Below are 27,135 nucleotides of genomic sequence, written 5' to 3'. Positions count from 1 at the left end.
AAATAGGAAATTTTAGTTTTCGTCGGATAAGTGCTATCGTCTCCGGGTAGCCCCGGATGGAAAGCACTTGTGTGCTGAACACTATTTTTTCTACCGAGAGCACACCAAACTCTCAATAATGCCCGAGGTAGGTAAAGGCTTATTTTAAGCGATTCTGATTATTTTCAAAGCAAATATTATAAATTCATTTTATTTCATTTTTATCTCATTTAGATCTTAATTAAAAGCCATATGGCTCAACCATGTTTTAACTCTAATTCCGATTTTTATATTTATAAAAGAGAAAAACCATAATTTTAAACAAATTTCGTTCATTTTATCACCTTAATTGTATTGCATGTAACTCTCACCCAAAGCGAAAATAATGTAGTGCTACAGGATGGATTGCACTCTGCAAGAAAAGAGAAAGAAATTAGCCAAGGTAGACTATATACAAATAATTGTGAATTGACGATGAAACCAGCAAATAACCGTCATCGAAAAAACGGTCACCTAAAAATGTCAAGTTCTTAGAAGTTTTTACACATGCATTTAAATTAAAAAACTGTGTCATTATAAAGTACAACTTGTTAATTAAAAATAAAAAATCTTTTGGAAGCACATGACTCGATGTGATTACTACGACTAAAATTCTGACATTCTTTTAATTGAAAATTAAAAGAAACGTAACATTAGCGTGGAAAAATCTAATTAGTCTGTCAGATAGATAATCAAAAAATATCCGACTCTTTTTTTTTCTCATAAACAAAAAGTAAAAAGTTGAAGCACATTCCAGTTACACTTACTCATGATGTCATATTTATACTCTCATTTCAAAACTTCTATGTTATCTACCTGATATTTGTCATTTATGTGTATATATATATATATATATATATATATATATATATATATATATAAAGTAATTGCTTCGAAAGGTTAAACCAACAGGATTCATTAGTAGGCAATTAGTGGCAAGCGTTTTCATAAGCAATTATTTATCATTTCTTAAGAGAGAAAAATGCAGATTTTTTTACTACTTAATTTTTATTTATAGTTATTATCCTCATCATTTTTTTTTTTTTAAACTTTAACTGTATCTGTTAAAATATTGATTTTTAAAATGGTAAAGGATTACAAAAATCGAAAAAAAATTGTATTCAGTTTTGAGCTTCTCTAACGTATTATGTTTCATAAGATCAGTTTCAAAAATTTCTATGTAGTTTCATACGGTTGACAATAATAAACTGGTATACATAGCTTACAATATTTTTTCGATACCGATAAAACGTATAACTCAAATTAGTTTTTGAACATTTAGTTCTGCTCCCCTTTTTTTAAATAATAACTTGTAAGGTCAGTGTATAAGCATACGATGAGTTGAAGCAGTCTGTAACGATCGTCATAGCTACACAAAATGAGTCTGATAAGGTTGGCATTAGGACCAACTTAACGTTCCTCAAAATAACATAAAACATTTTGCAATTTTTATTGGCGCTTTTTTATTAGCTCTCAACTGTCGTGTGCTCATGCATTGACTTTCCAAGTTTAACTGTATTAATATTTGAAGACTAATTTCGGATATTAAAATTAAACGCTCAATTGTTTACCTTACAACTATATTCATACAGACTACATAAGACTTAATCCGACTTTTATAACAATATTTAGGCATTTAGTATTGTTTTAACAGGCTAGGAGCCTTCAGGGCATTTTTATTAAATAAAACAAGTGGCTAAATTTATGCAAAAATGCAGTTTTTGTATATAAGGCACGCCTTTTTTTCTAAAACGGGAAACCTTGCTTATTTCAAACCAACACTTAAGACATAAAAGACGAAGCTCTCTCAGCCTAATCCGACTAAAACTATATGAGTCAGTCAAAAAACTTGATTACGCCCATACATATATACAAAAATACATACATACATATATACATATATACATACATACATAAATACATACGTACATAAATACATACATACATCTCTGACGCTGAGGTTCGCAATCGCAATTTTTTTACGAAAATTTTTTTACACAAAAACAATCGGAGGTAATACTTTTTTCTCTGGCAAAATTACAATGCACTCCTGAGTATTAGTCGTGCCTAAAAAACGCTCAAGTGCATTGATATAAAACATATTTGAAATGGAACATCTAGCATTTTGTTACAGTGAATGATTTTTGAGTGCATCATAACATGCAAATAGCCAAGTTCAGTTTTGAATACAAAGATTTGCAGTAAATAAGTAATAAACTACATAGTATATTTTACACGTACTGTTGCAATAACTTTTACGAAATGTGATATTCAGTTTAACGAATAGACTCATTCAAAAATGATTACTCACCATCTCTTTCAAATGTTCAAAATCGATGACTGCGATCATAACTAAGTACAATAAGCTGTCATATGCGCAAGTGTTTCTCAATACTACATCTTTGTGATTCACTCTTATTAGAGCTAGAGATTGATCGTTTCCATTTTTGATAACTGGAAAACATTTATTTTTTTCCCATCTTAGTGAATCTTTGATATCCGCTTTTCGTTCTCCTAAGTATTTAGATCCTAGTCGGTAACTTTTTTTCTTGTTACTCTTTGTTGATAATTTCGTTAGATCAGCTGCGCATGAAAAGCATATTCTTTCTTTTGCTTTGTCTTCACCTTTGGTAAGAGATGAGCAATTTTGAAAATACTGCATCGGTTTTTCACATTTTTGACAACGATATTCATTATTCAATCTTTCTTCAACACGATCACGGTCGATACTGTCGCTTACCAAATCTTCATAAAGGTCTTGATTACCGTTAATTTCGGATACTTTTGTTTTTTTTGCGAGACTGTTGGGTACAGTTTGATCCAGTTTGTTATTATAGCACCCAATGCATATTCTTTTTTCTGAATATCCCTCTTCTTCACCATCAAGAGCAACAGAACAACCATCCAAATGGTGAATAGCTTTGGCACAAGTGGCACATTTTCTGTCTTCAGTTGGAAAATTTCCTATTGAGCAAGCTACACATGAATCGACGTTTAGATTGTAGGGTTCATTCTCGATATCACTATCAATTTTCCTTTTCATTGGTTTTCCTTTTCCTCTCCAATTTTCAATATCACTTAAGGCAATCAATTTTTTCACGTTATCTGTTTGTAAACATGCCAGGCAAACAATGTCATCGTTAATTTTTTTAAAACATTTATAAGAATTGTGAGCTTTGTTTGAGCATATTGAACAAACTAAGTATTTTGTAAGGGATAACTGTTTACAGCAGGCACTGCAAAGTGACGACTCGTTCATTCGATCAAGAGCTTTTTGCACGTTATCATTGTCAATTAACGCCTTGCCGTGCAAAAAATCGATAGCATCAATCGTAAACTCGTCAACGCGAGCTACATGCCCGAAGGATTTTTCAAATCTGAGTTTAAATTTATTGATTTCACCCTCAACAGGAGCGCTCGTTGCTGGGATTCGTCCAAACTCAAATTGATCACTTATATTTCCCCATATAGTTATTAGGTTTAGATCTTCTAATAATTTTTTTGATATTTAAATATTAGGCAAATAGTACGCGTTGATATCTAATCCTTGTTGATTAAAAAATGGAGAAATGGAATCATAAATTTTTTGGCCCCACCGACCCCATCGATTTAATCCACCTACGCACTCACTTTTGCTATCCTCTTCAATCTCTGGTTTTTCCTCAATACATCTTTCATCTTCTTCATTAAGTGTTCCCTCGACTAATGATCGAGTAGATTGATGAAAAAAAATATTTATTATAAAATAAATGAGAAGAAAAAAAAATGAAATCTAATGTGAAGAAAGTTAATTAGTAGTAAAAAATTATTCGATTTGAAGTAAAAAAGGAGCATACGATGTGTGCCCTTAAAATATGAATATATTTAATAAAGGCTAATGGTGGAATTTTTGTGTTCTATACTTAAGAGATTTTTTAAATGAATTTTTTATAGAATACCTGTAACGTGAGATATAATCCATTTTTTCGCCTCGTAACATTCTGTGTATTGGCCGTCATCCATTGCTCCCTCTGTTTCACATTCCGACAGTAAAAAGATGGATTTAATAATGTTTTCTGTGACTACCATATCAGTGCATATTATAAGGGATCCTATGGCGGCCATGTATTGAGTTCGGATTCTTCTTGGAACATTTTTTAATAACTTACTATAGGTATTAATCATGTGAGCCACATCTTGACGAATTCTCGTTTGTACTGTTCCATCTTAGTCTCCTGCATACTCATCAATATTTGTATATTTTGGAGCATACATTGCTACTGCTGCATTTAATAATGCTCGAGATCCATCACACACGAATTCAAGTGGCCATGAAACTTTAGATTCATGATGAAATCTCATAAGAAACAATAGGATATCTAGTGCGAAGTGTCTTTCCGATAATTGAAACGCCACTGTAAATTGACAAGCTTGACAATTCACGCTAAAAAAATAAAAATAAAAATTTTCATATCGTATATAAATAAGAATTTTTATAGCGTGTATATATATATATATATATGTATATGTAACAGTTTGCAAAAGCAAAATTTACTCAGTAGCTCTCACCCCACGCCCCGCGCCCCTTGCACTTTCTCAAAATTTCTAAAAATAACCCACCTTCACACCCTCTCTAAATTAACAGTAAAAAAGTAACAATATGGAAGCCGAGATACGGCACATATACAATCAGTAAGTAAGTAAGTAATATACTCTTTGTTAGAAAGGAAGCACAAAAACACAGATACCGAGATAAATATAGAAATATAATATTGGAATGCATAAACAAGGTTATAGAAAATGTAAAACAAGAACAAAACCCATTTTTGCATAATATCTGATGTATATGAAGATTAAAGGAAAATAACTCAATGTAAAAGGACATAGACGCTTACAAGCATGTATGGAAGTATGAATATGGTATTTTTTTTTTTAAATTAAAAAAGGCAGAAAAAAAGATGCCGTTACATATAAATACACAAGCATGGACTTGGAATTTTACAGAGACAAATACCAAGGCATTGAAATTTATCAACAGAGGCAGGGATAAAGTGGTAGGTAACTGACGTTGTTAAAGATGTAAAAATGTAGACTTAAGTTTGTAAAGAAAAATATTTTCACTCAATTAAATGTATAAGAATATAGTTATAAATATGGAGCATTTCATGTGAAATGGGATAGAAAAAATTTTTTTTTTCTTTTAACTTTAGGAATTAATTGAAATTTATGACAGAACATTACTGTAATTTGTTTACATTTTTTTACCAATATTATCGCAGTCAGTGACAGTCACAAACTTCATATTTGTTTTTAGACTGCAAACTTCTGGAATTTGTAGGAAAAAAATTAAAAATGGTTATCGTTAGCATTTTTACCGTATAACACGATAAAAATATTTTGAAAAATTTTGAATTTGGGTTAAGCGGTGTTTTCCAGAATTTAAAGTTAAAAATTAATTTCTCAAACAATATATTATTTTTATATTTCAAAAAAAAATTTTTTTAATTTTTTAGTAAAAATATTGACTTTAAAAATATGTATGTGTATAAGAAATAAAGAAATGGAGATAAAGATAAAAGTTTTTACATGTAAATCAAAAAAATTTTCATTATAAAACAATTCTTAACACCAGTGTTTAAACCAGAATGAAACTAACTCAAAAAAATGTAAAAAAGGTATAGTAATTAAAACAGAAGAAATTAAGGAGAAACATAGAATAAAAATAGAATAATATATCAAGATGGTTACCATGAGAATAAATAATAATGGTCTACAGAGTTACACATACGGAGAAAAAGATAAAATATTAATAAACGTGGAGACGCAACATCATACACTGAGAAAAATATGGCACTAAGCTATAGGTATAGTGACGAAAATAAAAATCTAGAAGCTTAAAAATGGGAGCAGAAAGGAGCTCAAGTTGTTTCAAAGGTTGGAAAGCAGGAGCTGACACCTATGTCGCTTGGACGGTCACAATCTGTTAGCTGCACTTCAATAGTTTGATCACGTAAAAAATAATTCAAATTTAACAATTATGCAACAAAATCATAAATAATAATTAAAGTTCTCAGTATCTACGGATATGTCACAACGTATATGTACTTAAAGCTTTATTTCTTGAGAAAAAATGCAAGATAAAAGCCGTAAGTACTGCTTTTACATTTATCGTCAGAAAATTAGACTTTTTTAAAAATTAACCATGCTTTGTTAACCCAAAAAAATTCTCTTTTTATGTGAGAGTAAGATAATTTTATTATTTTTGAACACAAGTGAATTTTGTGCCATTATCTCAGTTCAACACTGACTGCATTTAACTATTGTTTCCGTTGAACTGCAGTATAAAACCTTGACATTTCATTACTATGTTAAGCATAATATAAAATATGTTTGTATTGCATACACAAATTCACTAATTTATAGTATATTTTTATGAAGAAATTCTAATAAAGTTGTTACTTACGCCATCACATACAAAAACAACGATCTTTCTTTTCCTCCATCTCTTTTAATTTTATGTAGCTTTAATCCAGTAGAGTCTACACATAAGCTAATCCCAAAACCTTTTTGTATTTGTTTATAGCAATTCACCTGTTCATTAGTCCACACGTGAACAAAAAAAGGATTCCTTCCAATACTGTGGATGGAATTACAATACTTTTTACATTTAAGTTTATCTAATGCTGTGATTGGATCGGCATCAACAAATTTAGACTTTCTTTTCGAGGACATTGCAACATGTAGTGTGTGGCTCTCAAACAATATCGGTGGTTGTTTGTCACCGCTTTGCATCAATTTATTTGCAACCATTGCTCTGTACTGGTCTACTGAACCACACTTCTCTATTTCTTCACAAACGTTTTTTCGAGCTTCGCCGCGTAAAAATCTTTTTCCACAGCCTTTTCCTAAACCAGGCTGTATTTCAAAGGCGGCGAGCATCGAATCTTTTTCCTCCGATAATTGACACTGTATTTTAGATCCACACAAACATTCTCCTACGAAGCATGTTAAATAAAAAGTTAAGAGTTATGTACCTCAACATTAATTTAAAATTTATCTTGCATTCAGTATAATATCGACCGCAGATCAGTTATTTAATTCTTTATATATTCATGATCAAAATAAAAATTTTATATTGATACATAACATAACATTGAAACAGTATCCCTTGGGTGCACATCATTTTGGTTATATATTACTTAAATGTATTAAGTGGTTGGAGAAAATAGATGTAGTACTTGGAAAGTTTCATAGTTTTTTATAATTAAAATGATCTACAAGTGTTAAATGTAAAAAATATTCGATAAAAGTAAGTTGTTTTACAAATGCATGCAAATTAAGTCATATGCACGGAGACGGAGGAAAAACATGGTTCGGCCTACGCTAATAAAGTTTTAGTAGTTTTACTACGTATATAGATAGAGCGAAATTAGCAATCGACTGGGAAAATTAATCATTGGAAATTTTTATTGTGTTTTAATCGATAAAAAATGTAACGTTGTGAAATTTTATAAAAAAAATTGTATTTAAAAACTAAAAACATCATGTTTTTTTAAAATATATTGTTATAATCCGAAGAAAACATAGGATTTTAATTTCTTTGGTGAGAAGTATCACAGTTGTATTCAAATATTAAAAGACTCGATCTTTTTCTACTGACATCTAACGCAAAACAAAAATTTTTACAGGGGTGACAAAAGTAAAAAAGTTTAAGTCCGTTTTCGCTCATTTTCATGTGAGTATTTATTTTAAACAAAAATTAAATGCCGTACAAACTAATTCTACGATAAAATTATAGGGATTTCTAAATAATCGTAATTTTCTTCCGTTATTGCTAAATTTTAGCAAAATATACGAAATTAATTTTTTTTTTTCGTCTTAAATAAGACTTCGATCGGTTTTTTGACTTATATTGAAAAAAAATCTGTGGTCTTATTTTTCAAAACTTTATAGATTATGAATAACTAACTGGCATATTTTGAGTAAATGTCATTTCTACTATTTTTCTCTGCGTAAGTGTCAATCTTAGACTATTACAGTAAGTTAATTTTCTAATTGCGAATTTGAAACTGTAAGTTTTTACGATGCATACGTCGGAGCATGATCTTTACTCTTTAAATTTTTGTGAGTAAGATTTCACTTGTGAAAAATAAATAAGTGAATCTCAGATGACTGGCATGCGAGTGAAACTTCATATTATAAATGAAAAGTACAAAACAAAGCCTCTGGTCGATACAGATCTGAACGCAAGATTTATTATAACTAACAGGTCAATAAGCATCATGAACTTTACTTCTTGACTTGATAGTAAAGCACTATTTTTAAACAAGAAATCACTTTTTTGCGCGCGTTTAAAGCGTCTATATTACTATATATACATACAGTTGTAATAAAAAATACTAAATAAAGATAAAATAGATGTTAGTTATAAAGGATTTGTCTCGAAATTCTTTAATTTTTATATATACTAAAAAAAGTTATAAATAGTTTTTTGTTAAAGTATAAAATCTTACGACAGTTATTTCTGTTTATTTATATGATACATACAGTGTTTTAGAATTTTAAAACATCACGTGACCTCTCTGTAAGAACTATGGCAAAGGTCTGAACTTTTTCCACATACACTACAATAGCATTTTAAAAGAAGAAAAATGGCTACTGGGTCTTTTTATCGATTGAATATATGTATTTAAGTTTATTTAATTTTCTACACACGTGTTGTATCAATGTAAAATAACGAAATTGTTTGCAAACATTAAATTCTTTCTGGATTTTTATTATTATTTTACATTCATCTTATTTTTGTTAAAAAAGTTGTAAGTAAGTTTTTGTTGAAATTTGGAATTTTATGGCAATTATTTCTATTTATATGTATGAATATATAATATTTTTGTAGAACTCGAAACTGTACAGATATATTATATAGAACTTGAAAATAAGGAAAAATGCTCAGAAAAATGGCTATTGAGCCTTTTTTAATCGATCAACAAGTTTCTTGACTTTGCAAAGCGCTTCATATAGTGCATTGGCTAGCTTCATCTTTATTTTTAAATACTTATCAATTCACCTTAAATATATAATGTTCAAATACAGCTTACCTTCAAAGTAGCCAGAATTTCCATCCAATGTTAGGTCGTGCTTTTTATATCGAAATGCACATGGTAACTTTGTATTTTTATAAATAATTTTGTCAAAAAAAAATTCCCATTTGCCTTTTTGAAACTTTAAATAGGTTCTCTTCTGATTTGATCGTGAGTTGTCAGAGTAGGTAACTTGAACAGTTAAATTTTTGAACTCTTGTTTTGGAATGTGAAAATCAAAAGATATAGATTTTTTATTAAATGAAGATTCGTCAAATGATGTTAAAGAGTCCTCCGATTCAACAATACTTTCTGACAACTGCGAATTTTCCAAAGACTTATTTTCGTTGTTACGTAGACCTACTTCCTGAAGTCGTATTTTCTTCAACAAATCATTCCTATTACTTGTCACCATGATGTGTAAGGATTTACTTTTAAATTTTTCATTAAAATCATTTTTGTTAATTTCGTCCCATATTGGATCACTTTCGAGCGTCACTTTAAAATCATTATCGTTGTTTTTGATGAAAATCTTGTCACTATATTTTAATAAAACGTTTTCAACTGTTTCTTGGGAAAACAACGGTGGTTGTCCACGTGGCATTGCGTGAAAGTTAAATTTTCTAACATACACAAAACAATAAATCTGAAAAATTTAAATAGGGACAATAAAATTTTTCAAGGTTTTGTAGGTAAATACAGAATTTTTTGTTTTATTTCACCTGACATGGATGTATTTTTTTTTTAATAGTGAAAATTATCTAAACTACTGGAGAAATAGCTTTTAGCATATCCCCCTACCGTTGAGTTTTGATACAAAAATGTTATATTTAAAAAAGAAATTCTCTATGATAGGTGGAACAAAACTTTTATTAATTAAAATTTTTTAAATTCTGTTCGATGGAATCAATCAAAAAATTATAAAGATTTAAAATATATTTCTAGTCACATAAACAAACAGCTTTAATTGATTAGTTCGATTAAAATACTATAGCAAAATATTAGACGTGTTTTGTTTCCCTTATCATGTGTCACATACGATATGCTTGATGCATTTATCGTAGATATCAAGCCACCAAAACTGCATAGCAACAGGCGAGGCTATAAAGGAAGGCCCCGTGCAGGTAGCTGGACAGTTACGTTCACGGTTGATCTGAGGAGAGGAGACTTGGCTTGGCGTTGTAGTTGCGTTGCACTCACGCTGTAAGAAGAGAATCGGGCCCGCAAGACAGAAAGACACGCGTGACTTTCCTCCCATGTAAGAGATTGTAATAAAGTAACATCAACCACAATTCGCGCATTCATTTATGAAATAACTGAGAAATCCACGAAACATCATGGACACAAAAATTTATAACGATACAGTTGGTAAAAAATTTTAAATTATCATACAGGTATTGAAGTAGATTAATGTAAAACTTATTATAAACCGCTTGGCAAACTTTTATTTTAATTCAAGAAAAATCAAATGCGATAAATTCGTGATAAAACGGTCCTTAATTCAGGTATTTTGTTAAACAGTAATTTTGAATTCAGCTAATTGAAAACTCCTGTTACTATCAGTCGTGCATTTATTCAATTAAGAATTCAAAACACCTAACAATCACTTTTGGATTATCATGCATATTTTTTTATTACATCATGTGTGTGTGTATGTGTTATTTAAAATTACTTTTACTTCATAAAAAGCAAGTTTAATTTTGTTGAAATTGAAAGAACACTTACTTGCTTACTTACTTATTTGCTTATTTATTTACTTACTTGCGGAAGAATGCCAAAGAAAAAAAGGAAAACTTATAAATAGTAGGTGTGGGATCAATAAATATTTTAATATTCAATACATGACAATTACAAACAATATATTAAGTAGATAAGAAAAGTTAAAATTAAAGCCATGCCACGACATGCTGCTAGGCTGGCCAGTACAAGATTGTGCGTTTTCATTGAATCTTCCAATTATTTCAAAACAACTTCCTACTGCCAACGCTGATTACATCTCTATAATCACGCTGGCATATTAGGTCACATACGCTCACACACTTATTCCTAGTCGCTTATTTAATACCCACAATATATGTATATCTAAAAGATTAATAAAAAATATCCTCTAGTACCACTTTATCTTCAATAGGGTATTACAGTGAATTTCGCTACAGGACGTTCATCATACATAGGTTTTTTGATAGATATTATTGAAACATCGAATGTACATTTGTTATAGTATAAAAAATACTCTCAAAAAATTGCAGATCGCTCAACTGTACCGTTTTTATATTTTTAATTTGAAAAAAATCAATGTAACATGTAACCTTATGGAAGAATCGCAAGAAATGTATTTAGAAGGAAATGATCTGTAGGAATCTCTTAATTGTTTGTGTATGATAGATTACTATTAGATAAACCTATTAAATTTTCAAATAGGTCAACACGTGGGTTTTTTAAATAAAATATAAAAGAAGGGATCTGTCTAGTCTTTCCTCTCGCTAACTGTGATGAACATCTTTATCTATCTCAAAAAATCACTTAAGTTACGGATAAAAAAAAAGTGGACGAATAAATCGCAATGAAAATCAAATAATGTATTCACGAAATCTCGTATGAATAAACCATTAATAGAAGAAATATTTAAAAAATGTAAAACTGTTTTAAAAATTTTTGAAAATATCGAAAAGAATAAGAAAATTGAACAAAACATTTAGGGTGCCTGTACATGGAAGACTTGCACTTGCAGGTTCAAGTCAGATCGCCATAAGCCCGTGCGAGTGCGAGAAAGAGAACACATATATATTCTTGCATTGATCTGACTTGAACCTGCAAGTGCAAGTCTCCCATGTACAGGCACCCTCATCATTGATTGATTTAAAAATGGACAAATTAACGAAAATCAAATAAATATTTATTAACATTGACTTAAAACAGTTCCACTAAAAAATTTGTTTCCTAAATTTTCAAAAATAATTATTTAATTATATAAAAATAAAAAATAGTTAATAATATAAATAATTTATTGATTTATATAACTTATAATCAAACTTAATTAATTAGTTAATCAACAGAAAAAATTAGAATTTAAATCGAAAATTAGTTACGAACCACATTTTAAAAAGAAATAACTGAATTTTCTCTATTGGGATCCGCTCATAGCAGAGTGGATAAGAGAACCGGACCGGCTACCTTCTGCACACCAGCCGGTCTAAAGTTCGAGGAAAAAATTGTTTTTTCTACGTAGTAGTTAAAGAATAAGGAATTAGAATTAATTAAAGATTAAGAAATAATAAAATTGAAAATTTACTTTCTTCACTTGGGTTATTAGTGCGGTGCAGCGTGAAGCGGACTGTCGTAGCAGGGCGAGGGAGGTGCTGTGGTTATGGCTAGCGGCGAGGTGGGGGGGGGGGTGGAACGAAAAATTTACTTCCGTTACACATCTTCTTCAGGTCACAATCTGAAATCGTTGGTTTACTCCGTAGCGCAGAACGTGTCTAAATAAGTTTTTTTTTTTTTTTTAATTATAGTGCTCTACACGTCCGGCTCCTTTAATAAGGGCACTACTATGGGCACTTAGCACTTTGGAGAAGGAAGGGAAGAGGGATAGGAGGCCTCCCATTACTGGGAAGGGGTAGGGGGAAATAGACAATTTTGCTGCGAGGAGGTCGCCTAAACCCTCCTCGAGGAGTATTGCGTGGTGAAAAAGCACATGTGAAAAATCACAGAGGTACTTGCCCGAAAAGTCGCACTGGCCGGGATTCGAACCACGGTCTCCCGCGTGCCAATCCACGACCTAGCCTACCGAGCCACCGCGCGCTCTGCCTATATAAGTATAACTTCAAAAATAAGTACGATAATCCATGACTGATTGTAACGTGATTTAAATTCTTAATTTTCGATTAATCAAATAGATTGTTAGCGACCTTACAATGAGGGATGTGTGATGTGATGCTCAGCACAGAGAGTGACAGAGTCCTGACTTATATTATATATGTATTGTGTATCCGTGTGAGTGTATGTACCATATGTCGGTAAATTTAACAGGGCATCCAATTTTTAATCCTATAAGTTTGAAATAGGTCACCATTTTTTTATTTTATGATTGGACTGGGTGCCTCTCCAGGTGCACATAGTCGTCAAGAAGCTGACTATCTTGCCACCTTCAATGAGCAAGCAGGCCACCCGAAGTAGTCAAGGACAATCATCGTACCGTAGGTTAGGTGAGCGGCATTTTTTTCTCGATTTTTTTTCCAGTGTATGACTGGAATTTTAATGACGAAAACTACAGCTATATGCATAGAGGAAGAAAGAAAAAAGTCGTGCCTACACGGATATTTTTGTTAGTTAACTGTAGACAAACATGGTGGACAGCAGGACCACGTAAAGCAATCTGAAATAGGGTTATATATTAAACACACTTCCTTTTTTCTTTCGCCATATGTAATTTGACACTGTATGTAACTTGACAGCATCAAATAAGCCGGTCTTCGTCCATTAGATTCGTGACTTCTACAAGAACTAGTATTGTAAGGTAACTTACACACCCTCGTATTCAATACACATACGGTTTAAGTATACAGCTAAATCGAAAATTTATAAAAATATGCCTCAAAAACTTGTGTGTACGAGTAATACACAAAACTTATGTGTGTATAAATTGTGCAAATATTTAATGTAACCGGGAGTAATTAAATTCGAGTAGAAGAGCTGCAAGTCATGTGACAGGAAAATTTGGAACAAAAGTGTAACATTTACAAAATACATACCTGTCAATCAAACTGGAGTCGAGCGCTGAACCAAAAAAGTCTTGTCAAGCGGTACAATATAACCAGACGATGGTGTAAAAACTGCAAAAACTTCGAATAACACAGCGAATTTTCGAGTACTCAATAAAGTGAGATCAGTGCCTATGTTAAAGAGTGTGCCGATGTTTCGGCGCTGATTTGAGCGCCAATCCATCGTGGCCAGCAGAGGAACCATGCACATGTTTTCTATTGGCTGGCGGCTTGTTGGCTCGGCTCGCGGGGAGAGGTAAGGGGAGATCAGTGAGGGAGACATGAGAATCCAAATGTGTGCGTCGGTGATGGAGATGGAGATTGAGGCAGCCAATAGAAAACATGTGCACGGTTCCTCTGCTGGCCATAATGGATTGGCGCTCAAATCAGCGCCGAAACATCGGCACACGGAAAGAAGGCTTTTCATCAGACTGAAATTGAAGTATTATGTTGCATACAAAGCGGATTTATTCTTTTATTTTGGTACTGTCAGTATTTAAATAGCTCTAGTCTCGAAGTTTGTCTGAAGGATAAGGTACGCAAAAGTACACGTATAATTGCGTAAAAACATTTTTATTATTTAAGTCAACTCATAATTTTTAATTCTTTAAATATTTCTAAACAATGTTATGTATTTTTGCAAATAAATACTTTTTTTTTTTTTTTAAACGTGTGAAAACTCAAATGCTTATGTGTGCAGGCTCAATTTCTGCTTAAGAAAATGCTAAAAAAAACTCTGTTTCTCTTAGGATTGCCCATTTTTCATGACATAAACATATAAATCAAAAATATATATTGGAGCATTACACTGATTTCAACTAGTATTTGTAAATAACGCAAGCTCTCTCAATGTTTTATTTTCGTTTTTTATGATTTGTTTATTTTTTTTTTATTATTCTGTACTATATAATTTTGAATTTCAGGTTAATTGTCATGAAAAATGGACATGTTTGTAGCATTTGCTCATGCAGAAATTAAGCCTGTATACATGAGCATTCGAGTTTTCACATATTTTCGAAAAAAAAAACAAATATTCATTCGTAAAAATACAGAAGATATAATTGAAAAATATTCAAAGAATGAAAAATAAACGAGTTGACTTAAATAATAAAAATATTTTTACGCAATTATACGTTTACTTTTGCGTACCTTATGCTGAAGGCAAATTTCGAGACTAGAGTTATAAAAATATTGACAGTACTGAAATGAAAGAATAAATCCACCTTGTATACAACACAACACTTCAATTTCAATCTGATAAAAAGCCTTCTCTCCGTAGTTCCAAGCTCGACCGCAGATGTCGTGAGCGCTATGTGGTACGTCCCATGAGGTCAAATAACTTTTTTTTTAAACTAAGTAATTGCCAACAGCGATTTTTATAGTTGAATCAAACATAAAAAATTCGCCCGTTCAATTCAAGTAAAATGTAATAAAATCTTCTTTGGCCTTGAATGCGAAAATAGTATAAGTTGCAAAATTGTACAACCTCTAAATTGACACCCAAACTATTTTAACTAAAATATTAGTGATTTTTTGAGTCACTAACAAAAAATACAATCAATTTTTTTTTTCTTTCACCTTTGTCGAAAGTTTGTTCCATCTGATCCGATTTCGAGCTAGAAAAAGCCTCATATCAGTCCTGTCATATGCGTGATAAACCAAGTGCGCAGATATATATAGTAATTCATTAAGTGACAAGAAGCAGCAGCAGCAACATATATACATGGCTAACAGACGTATAACCTTTATTGGCCTTGAGCGCAATTCCAAAATCGCGCACCTACGCGAAATTTAAGGCTTGGCCACCTGGAAAATCGAGCTAGAAGCTTGATTTCATAATAAAGCGTAATAATGTTTTTTTCTAATCACGGCCAATCGGTTTCAAAGTTTCCAGTGGGGCGCAATAGCAATGAGTACTAGTTACAGTAGTTAACTATTTTATTTCTTAGGCGTCATTTTTTTTGCATTTGTAGTAATTCATGCTTATAAGCTGCTTGATTATACATTTATAAATGAACGATAAGCGAACGAATGATGCAAATCAAACGCAACCATTGAATTATTAAATAAGCAAATAATGTAGCATAACCATTTCATTTTAGTGAAATATTCGATATATTGAATGCCTCGATCAGACACTATTGGTTTGATAGCGTGAAATAACCGATAGTTTCTGCTATAATTATTTTTTTCTTTTATTTCCATGAATAAATAAAAAAACATCAACATAAATTGACTTTCAAGCGAAATGATTGACTGCCCCAGGAGCATGGCCGCTGCATACAGTGTAGAGATAGAAGTTAAAAAAGTAAACGAGTGAAAGACAAATATGCAGACTCGCATTCAGACAAACACACATTCAGCATAGCTGGTATAACTAGAACTACAACACACTGATGGTTAATATAAATATAAATCTTTTAAATTTTTGTGTTCAACTGTCGGCGGAGGTGTAAGGAAAAAAAGTATACGTACCACAGTCAAAAAGTGGGGTTACTATCGACCATATATAGCGCGGTCAGTAATAGCCCCATTTTCTGGACTAGGTACGTAATATACTATAAGACATCACATGTTCCCAATAAAAAAAATCCATATGGATCGATATCAATTTTGTTTCATGACTCTACATCCGCGTAAAAGTATATCTATGTACATCGTACATATAGATAAGTTTTTTTTATTGGGTTAGATCCTCTTTATTGCTATATATCATAGTTAATCTTTTATATCATAAAGTAATTCGGTAATACTTGTTCAGATATTCACATACACTAACTGATACTGAATATTGTTTAAGCTAATTTACTGGTCGTTATTTGATACATCGTCTCGTATCATTATGTTTTTCTTGGTCATCCTCACCACCCTTCCTTATACAAATTTCCAGCCAACTAAAGCACATCTGTTTCATTGCCGTGTGAATAAATGAAACTTTAAAGTATAGTAATATAATCATAAAGTATGTATAAAATATTGAACTATTAAAAAAGTCGAAAATTTCATTACGAATATAAATGTTGCATTTAAATTGCAATTTAAAATACCTTTAATAATCCGCAAATGATCCTAATTCATTATTGAGAAAAAAAAAAATTCCATGTACACGCTGGCCTGATCCGGGGATCACTGAATCAAAAATTACTAATATTAGAAACTGCACTTAATAGATAAGTAAATGATCAAACAAGTTAAATAGTTAGATATATTCATTAGCTTACTCTGTAAATATCATCCAGTGGAAATTTCACTATTTGATCCAGTTGAAAAAATTTCACTGAAGAATTAGTGAAAAATCCACTGATCTTTTAAGGCCTTATTCATCCCACTGAAAAACTAGTGGAAACGTTACTGATTTAAGCAGTGAGTTTAAACTTATAAGTTTACACGAGGCTTGCAGGATAACATGTATTACAGGAGACATGTGTATATTAACAGTAGATGAATTTAACCACAAAACTCATTTTAAAAAGTAATGTTGTCTTAATTGATTGGATTCATCAGACCTTGTATTTAAATTCGTTCTGGCACGGTAAGTATACGTTTTTTGTATTTTTGAGACCCTAGTCTCATGGCCAAAGTGGTGAGACATCTGACTAGAGTGCCGCAAGTTGGGGGCTCAATTACCTGGTGTGCCAAAACTTTTTAGAAGTACTTTTCTACTATAAATCATATTTGTAAGTAAATTTGTATTGATAACTATGTTTCAATTATTCAACAATATGTTATACAATATAAATTATTATTCATTCATATTCGAATATAGTATTCTGAAATACATTTTTTTTAAATATTGTGTGTAATTACTATTGAATTTTCAATATTATTTTTAGGAAAAGATTCATGGATTTCTCACTGTTGATTCAGTGAAAATTTTCACTGTTCATTCAGTAAGTCATCGGTGAAAGTTCTGCTGAATTAAAATAGTGAATATTTCGCTACTTGAATCAGTGAAATTTCACTGAACTCTAGTGGAATGATTTTCACTACCCCATTTCGGTGGAATTTCACTGGATGATATTTAGAGAGTACCCTTGTCCTTTATTTATAAGTTTTTAATTAGAGATCCAATTTTGTTCTGAATTTTAAATTTAAGTATTTGTTTATTTATATAATAAGAAAAAAATTTACTGTGCTAATCTAACTGTATACAACTCGCTTCCTTATTAAACTACTGTTCCGTTAGCTAGACCAATCAGGACTTAGCTAGAGAGAGATACAATGCACTTCTACTGGCCGCTCCTGATCAGCTTTCTTAACAACAAGGAAGTACTCTTGGAGGGCTCTAAAGTAGTAGCTTAAATTTGCTAAATAAAATATAGATAGGTATACAAAAGCATGGCGTGTTAAATTGGCTCCCATAGAATTAAACACCACTCACCCCTTGTGGTTTCCCCGATTTGATGTGCACCAGGTGCGAACTCTATTTTTCTTACTCAGGACGCAGTAAACGTCTTAAGTAGTAACCTTTGAGCTCTATTCTGTGTAAATCAACTAATTTGTTTTTTTTTAAGTACACATTTTAAAACAATATGTGCATAGTCCAATCTGTTCACCTGCAAATTTATTGTTTGTTCTAGTCGTTAGTAAAGATACACGTATACGAATATAAATAAAAAAACTAGTATTTTCAAGCCAACTTGATTTAAATTAACTCTTGCTAAACGAATTCACTACAAATCAGCTACCGATCTAGATCGCTCGATACTGCACTGGCAAAATTTGGCCGATCTCAGAGTTCAGTGACACCCCCTATTATCGCAAGGGTGCTTTCTAGACTAGATCTGTGATATGCATCTGAAAGCTACAAATTAGCTACAAAATATATCGTTTTTTCCATCCCCCTGAATGCCCCGCATCGCGGTAAGATGTGGTAGCTTGATATCGAGTTGGCACATCCGAGCGTATGGGGCGTTATTTAGGCCCTACAAAATCAATTCTCGCACTACAAATTTACTACAAATTAGCTACTAATAATAGACCGATCTAGATCGCTCGATACTGCACTGGCAAAATTTGGCCGATCTCAGAGTTCAGTGACACCCCCTATTATCGCAAGGGTGCTTTCTAGACTAGATCTGTGATATGCATCTGAAAGCTACAAATTAGCTACAAAATATATCGTTTTTCCCATCCCCCTGAATGCCCCGCATCGCGGTAAGATGTGGTATCTTGATATCGAGTTGGCACATCCGAGCGTATGGGGCGTTATTTAGGCCCTACAAAATCAATTCTCGCACTACAAATTTACTACAGATTAGCTACTAATTATAGCCCGATCTAGATCGCTCGATACTGCACTGGCAAAATTTGGCCGATCTCAGAGTTCAGTGACACCCCCTATTATCGAAAGGGTGCTTTCTAGACTAGATCTGTGATATGCATCTGAAAGCTACAAATTAGCTACAAAATATATCGTTTTTTCCATCCCCCTGAATGCCCCACATCGCGGTAAGATGTGGTATCTTGATATCGAGTTGGCACATCCGAGCGTATGGGGCGTTATTTAGGCCCTACAAAATCAATTTTCGCACTACAAATTTACTAAAAATTAGCTACTAATTATAGACCGATCTAGATCGCTCGATACTGCACTGGCAAAATTTGGCCGATCTCAGAGTTCAGTGACACCCCCTATTATCGCAAGGGTGCTTTCTAGACTAGATCTGTGATATGCATCTGAAAGCTACAAATTAGCTACAAAATATATCGTTTTTTCCACCCTTCTGAATGCCCCGCATCGCGGTGAGATGTGGTATCTTGATATCGAGTTGGCACATCCGAGCGTATGGGGCGTTATTTAGGCCCTACAAAATCAATTCTCGCACTACAAATTTACTACAAATAAGCTACAAATTCCCTATAAGTTCTTATCATAGGGTTCGCGAGTGGATGTGCTACGTTAATATACGTTTAACGAGCAGTGAAAGTGAAATAAACAGCTGGAGCTCAGGTGCGATCTTCCGTTATACGTTGCCCATTTACTCCTAAAATGTTACCCTGGGATCTTTTTCCACGGCGGCCGTGTCTTTCAGTTGCTCAATTGACTTTTTTGGCGAGGTTTTGTTGTTTTTATCTTTAAAGCTCGGGCTTCCCCGGGCGCGATGAAACTATAACATAAAACGTTGAATCCGTAAGACAGATTTTTAGGTTAGGCCTCGAGTGCGAATAAACAGATAATTTTTTTATATATGCTTTCAGAGAATATAGAAACACGTCCTTATGTGTATTGGAATCACAACACGTCACGTGACTCGTGATATATATAGCCGAGACGGGGTACATTAACATAGGCCTTATGGGGACAAATCAGTTATTATTTTTTTCATGCCTGAAACAATTATAATTCTGTAAAAGCTGGCAAATAACATGTTTTAAAGGGAATAAAGGTATTGTAACTTTTCCCAACTCAATCGTTACACAAAGCTTAAAACCATACTTTGAATGTGAGGAACGCACATTTAACCTGACAAAAGTCATGTTTATACACCTATATATAAGCAGCGGTGGGAAGGATTTGTACAGGTTAAATGTGCATTTCTCACTTTCAAAGTATGGTTTTAAGCTTCTCGTAACGATTGAGTTCAGAAAAAAGTCAGTTACAATACCTTTACTCCCTTTGAAACATGTTATTTGCAAGCCTTTACAGAATAATACTCGTTCCGGGCGTAAAAGAAATAAAAACAGATTTGTCCCCGTAAGGCTTATGTTAATTTACCCCGACTCGGCTCTACACACACACACACACACACACACACACACACACACACACACACACACATCGCAAAAGTCACGTGACGTGTTGGGATCCCAATAGGACACTTTTAACGTTAGTACTGTACCCATGAGGGAGATGGCGTTAGGATCGTCAGTTTTTTGAAGACAGTCGACCCTAACGCCATCTCTCTTATGGGTATAGTACTAACGATGAAAGTAAAAACAAGTCTAGGCCTAGCCCGACCTTCTATACATGAAGGGGCGTGATTCTATCATAGACATATAAAGAATAGACCGCTAATTAGTAGCTGGGGCAGTGAGGCGCGCGTAGAAAGAGAGAAAAGACGAGGGCAGTAAGTCTTTCTTTCTCGCACACTTACGAAGTGGGGTCGTAGGGGTACAGAAGCACCAATGCATACTCCTGTCTGTTCTCCCACGACCCACTCCGTGAGTGTGCGAGAGAAAAAGACTCACTGTCCTCGTCTTCTATCTCTTTCTATGCAAGCTTCACTGCCCCAGCTACTAATAAGCAGTCTAATCTTTATATGTCTATGGGTTCTATATTCTCTGGGGCGTTAAACATACATATAGAGGTTAGACCTTGTGTCAAAAAGGAGACCGATGTAAATTTTTCTATTAAATTGTATGCGAGATAGATTGAAGCGCAGCCCTAAAGAGCAAAGGTGTGTTGTTAGGTTAGGGCCTGGCATTACTGAATTTGTTAGACAAATTCACACTCTAAATAAGAGTATAAATAAGAAAATCCGTGTGGCTTCTCTGGCACACAAAAAATGAATGAGCAACGGCGTAAACGAACCACCCAACAACGCCAGTGACTTAAGGTTTTTTGTTTTCTAAATGTGTGGTAACACTGGGGCAGGAAACGGAGACTACATCTTGATCTCAAAGGAGGATGTGCGAAATTATTAATTACTAAAGTGCTAGGAACCAATAAACCTATGACTCAATGCTTGAATATCAAGTAAATTAAATTGAATTAAATAAGCAAGTAAGTAATCATTAAAAAAGTATCTTTTAACTCATAAAGTGACGCGCTTATCGAATGATAAAATGATTATTAACAAAAAAAATCGCTATGAACCTATTAATACAACTCACATCTTCAGTTTTAAGTAAATAATTATTATGAAAAGGGCCTTGGAACACAGGATACAAAGCGCTTCTTGATTAACAAAAACTAGGGTTACCACCTCTCCCGATTTCAGCGGGAGACTTCCGAAATCCTATTATTTCTCCCGACTCCCGATTTTAAATTTAAACTCCCGACTTTTTGGCTTTTGTAAATAGATGTATTGAAAAAAAAAAAAAAAAAATCAGTTCTTATAATTTATTTCCTTTTTTTTTTTTTAAATTGACACATACACGCATTCGAGTGTTAAGTGTCAAAGCGACATATTAGTTTCGTTCGGGCGCGGAACAACCAAACCAATGAGAGCAAAATGGACAAGTTCGCGATAGCTCTGATTGGCTCTTTCTATCGCACAGAATCTATATCCAAATATTTAAATTATATATATAAATCACCTCTACAAATCTATCACATGACTTCATGATACTTTGTATGTATATATGATCTCCCGATTTCATGATACTTCGAGGTGGCAACCCTAACAAAAACTGTTATTATAAATAGCGTGTCAGGTCAATAATATACACTAGAGGCAGTTTAATTCGTTGAGCGGATAGTATAAAATTTACCAATGAAAGAGGTTATGTAATGGAATCAGCCAATGGGAATCGAATACTTGAATATCCCGCTCATTGAATTAAACTGCCTCCAGTGTATAAGCTGAAGACAACTTGTATAGGTATGTATGTATGTATATATATATATATATAAATTATATTACCAATTAAAAATTAAATTTAAAAAACTGTCTTGAAGAGGCTCTTTCTTGCCCTGAAGTTTGAAATACGCTCGCTTACATGAAAATTCGAAAAAGCTCTTTCTCGTGTTCGAGTCCGAAAAAGCTCTTGCATACTCAAATTTCTAAAAAGGCCCTTTCTTGCCATTGAGCTTAAAAAGGCTTGCTAAATGACATCGCCTTGGAAAAAACTTCTTGCGCTGACCCGACGATGTATCTATCATATCTACACATAATTCAATGTTTTAATATATTACATTACGAAGGTGGAAAGTATAAATTTGTGCGTTTAATGAGACCGGTTGTTATATATTTATGCCCATGTCGCGTGTATTATTTTACGCCACTGGTGCTCCGTAAGTGAAAATTACCGTCCGCTACGCGGGTGGAATTTTTTACTTACCGAGCACCAGGAGACGTAAAATCGCATACGCACCACGTTCGGAGGTTAAGAAATGCCCTAGATTTCACATTACTCGCCTGGCTTTGCCTCGGGCGTTTATTCATGTAAAATCTGTAACATCCTTAACCTCGCTCGCCAGGTGCGTAAATAGCTATTTCGTATCAAGGGCCGTAAAGTGTAAGTTTACGCTCATGGGCACATTATGCGCCTTCGGACAGAAAGAGATTACAAGCAACAATCGCTCTTCATGTTCAAGGTAAAAAATAGTTTTTGTACCATAATTGCAAAGTACAATTTCTGCGCTCAAATAATGCGCTTGCTGCACTTGTACGTATGAGTCATTTTTTTTCCTTTAAAGATTTACTGCGTCCTCACTAGGAAATGATTATTTTAGTACCTGGTGCCACATGTCATTAGGGTAAGCACCTAAGAATGCCTAGTGCTTACCCTGCTTAGATGCGCACTAGGTGCGAAGAGATTTTTTCCTACTAATGGCACAGTAAATGTCTAAAAAGTCAAAGTGTGGAAAATAGAGTTTGCACCTGGTAGACGCTTAACCAGGATAAGCAGGAGTCACCCGGTATCTGCTTTGTAGACTCCTCTAGCCTAGTACTTGTCTTAACCACATGCTCCACCATGTAAAAAAACTACTATTCCGTAAATTTTTACTGCTTATTATGGCTAAACAGTACTTTATTTCTCTAAATTATAGCGTTTTTCATGATTTTGTGCCCTAGCCCTAGCAGTGATGACACTTCTGTGATAAATACTACCATTATTCAAATTTAGAAAATATTTATTAAAGTTAGAAACATTTCTTTAAATTATATAATTCAGAATTATGACCAACTATTTTATCGAGAGCCATAAAGAATTTTCAAGTTTCTAATGTTAACAAATCTAATTATTGATTTTTCAGCTTTTTGGCAGCCCAATGTTTTTTTTCCAAAGCTGAATAACGTAAGCGTTGATTCAAAACAAAATATTAAATAAGTTACTCTTAGTTTAAATTTGTATAGTTACAAGTTTGAATTTGAATTTAAATTTTTAGGAAATCACGACCAAAAAAATTACTGCGATTACTATGACTAATCCTCGGACAGAATAGGACTACTCGTCATGGAAACGGCAATGGCCATGTGATCATCACTTCAGACAAGCACTTGGTATTCAAATGAAAGTCCGCCAAACTTTTATTGCATAAAAACTGATGATATTTTAGATTTTGAATTTGCAATTAGAGCGCCTTTAAAACAAAAGTAAATACTGTAGAATAAGCTATTTAATAATTGTAAACGAAATTGTACAGTGATTTCGTGAGAAATTTTGATACATACTCTTGTCTATCATTACATAATTTTTTTTCTAATATAAATTAGGGGAAAACGTTTGAAAGTATGTGTACATTTGTTGGAAAAATAATAACAATTTTTTTTCTAGATCCAGTTAAATTAGAAACATGAGCTCAATTTACAGTGTAGAAAATAAGAATTTTTTGGTAGCTAAATAATGTTGTTTCTTCGGTATTGGTATACCAGTATGCAGCTGTAACGGTGTAATATTACAAAATTATGAAGAAAAAAAAAAGACTGACACATATATTTATTCCAAGCGTTCGTTCAGGAATAAAATACTTGACATTAATTAATGAATACTTAAGAGGTTCTGTTTTAATAGTACAGTTTAACAAATCCAAGCTACATAGGATGCATCTTTTTTGTGAATAATGTTTATCGAGAGATATATTGTACTTTTTGTGACAAAACTTTTTTGTATTAACTATAGATTGAAATTCTTTGAATGATATTTTATGTAAAATATGGTATCCTGAAGATTTTAACTTAATTTGAATACTGTAGAGCTTCATGTAAATATGTAAAAATTCATTCTGACCATTGCAACCTTTCGGATGCACAGTATAAAAGCTGATTGCAATACCCGTGAAACAGTAAAGCTTGCTGTGTTTTGTCAAAATTAATTATTATGATTTTTTTTTGTAATATTCGATTGAAATTTGAAGGTAACTATGTTGGTACTGTTTTTTTTTATCTAGCATCACAAGTTACAAACATATGACAATGTTTTTTCTTTGTCATAATGATTTGTTGGTATGAGTTGTTTTTTATGATTAAATATGATTGTATCAGTTACATAGTACATGTACTTTTTTTGAAAATTGTAAATTCTTTCTTGTGGTCCATTAAATTTGTTGTAATATTATGTAAACTAGTTTGTTTGATTAATAAAACTTAGTTTAAGAAATACTGGAGTAAAAATTCTAAATATAATTTAATGAGAGAGTTAATCACATCATTAAGAAACCTTTAATTTATATTTACAAAAGCAATAATAACCAACTTTAATTTGAAGTATTTGAATAGTAATCATAAACTGATACTTTGTTTTCTGATATCAATCGGTTATCAAACCGAGTTTAGATAAAAGTATGTTCCCCAATAAAAATACATAAACAATTTTACATTTATCTGATTCCTAAAATAAAACGTCACCTAAAATCAAATCTTTTGAGGACTTATTTGTAAGGAAGTGAGGTATATTCTAAAAAAATGCAAAGTATTTTTCATGAAATAACCAGAAAATTTATTCAAATTACAATTATAGATCACAAGACTACCATAGAGTTATCACTTTTGTAAGTTATTACTCATAACATAAAAATGTAAGCTTAGTTCTACAAAAAATCACACCCACTGTGATGTATAACTAAAATTTTTTGTTGGCACCACTAGCCATTAAAAGAAAAAACCTATAAAATAAAACGAAATGATGTTTGAAATTATCGAATTCTGTTTTTCTATGTTTGTAAACATAAGAGTTTAATGTAATAAAAAAATTAACTTTAGTACTCAATTTCTCATCGGACTTCGTCTTCAATTAGTTAAGATTGATTAGAAAGTATATTCTATCAATATCGTATAAAAAAAATTGTTGAGCTCGACAAAATTCAATGAAAAAATTTGAGAAATACTTAACAAAAAATATGAATAACATAAAAAGCAATAGATAACATTGATAAAATTTACACAAATACATTATTTCTAAAGTTGTGAGAAATTTATTCCATAAGTAGGAACTCAAATGATTTCCTGATTATTTGATATTTGGTTTAACAGTGAAAAGTTCTTGCAAACAAAAGATACCAACTTTTTATTTCACTGTTAATTTTCTTGATTTGTTATTGACAACGCAGAGGTAGGAAATCCACATAAGAAAAAATAATTGTTCCTTAAATGTTTCGAAGTTATTGTTAAACAATAATAGGCTCCAACATTTTGGAGCTTTGTGCTTACCAACGCGAGACCATAATTACTCACTTTATTGCGGTAATGCAATGGTTCGACAATTATGAAAATCTACTGTGTAGTAGGAACTCTCTCACTTCAGTGTTGAAGACCTGAAGTTACCAAGAATATCCAGCGCAACGCACTCCAGTCTCAGCTAATTTTTGGACTCGGGCGCTATGTTTCTGAATTGGCATGTTAAGGTTACTCAATCAAAAAAATAGCGCTCGATGTTATTGGAAGCCCAATATGCATATATGTATGTTTTTTTATAACTATTATTCATCATCATCATCATTGTCATCACCACCACCCTCATTATTATTATTATTATTATTATTATTATTGTTGTTGTTGTTGATATTATTATTATAGTTATTATTAATATTACGATTATTATTATTATTATTATTATCATTATTATTATTATTATTATTATTATTATTATTATTATTATTATACCTCCCGCTCATGTTATCCGCAACGACAAACAGCTAATCGAATTTCGAAATCAATAGCAAAAGCGAAACGATGAGTTTTTTTGATGGTAACCTTTCCAAGTACTAACTGCGCCAAATGCTGCCTAACTTTGGTGATGTGATCGACAAAACGGTAACTACCGCTGGGCCACCGTGTCGGTTATATATATGTATGTATATACACATACATATATCCGACACAGTACCGCAGCGATAGAGTTAAAGTTTCGTCCATCTCTGAAGTTAAGCGGCATGTTAAGTTACTATTAGCTCCGAGAATAAAGTTGGAAGGGATAATAGCGGATAAAAGAGGTGAATTCGTACAATCTAAAGGTGCGCTACTTACTGAACCAAAGTCAGTATCATTTTTTGTTTTCATGAAATATCTTGAAAAATAAGAGTTATAGACAAAAAAATGTTTTCGTAATTATAGAAGTCAAAATTTCTCCATACAAGTTGATCATATCATGAGATTTTGTCAGTAATTATTAATTAATAGACATTAGATTTC

General features: G+C 32.4%; 1 protein-coding gene across 1 annotated transcript in view; it reads left to right on the top strand.

Annotated features, from left to right (window-relative positions):
- LOC106642750 (uncharacterized) overlaps positions 1-23,803 on the top strand; it is a 134,231-nt gene extending 110,428 nt beyond the window's left edge. The window contains exon 14 of the transcript XR_016293310.1: positions 23,763-23,803. The gene's annotated coding sequence lies outside the window, so the exon portion shown is untranslated. The remainder of the gene's footprint in view (positions 1-23,762) is intronic.
- The last annotated feature ends 3,332 nt before the right edge of the window (positions 23,804-27,135 follow it).

Source organism: Copidosoma floridanum, unplaced genomic scaffold (genome assembly GCF_036245765.1).
Source record: "Copidosoma floridanum isolate Cflo_tuat_1 unplaced genomic scaffold, Cflo_Japanese_pri ptg000004l, whole genome shotgun sequence".
Taxonomy (NCBI): Eukaryota; Metazoa; Arthropoda; class Insecta; order Hymenoptera; family Encyrtidae; genus Copidosoma; species Copidosoma floridanum.
The sequence above is the reverse complement of the archived record's forward strand: the minus strand, read 5'-3'. Positions and strand labels throughout refer to the sequence as shown.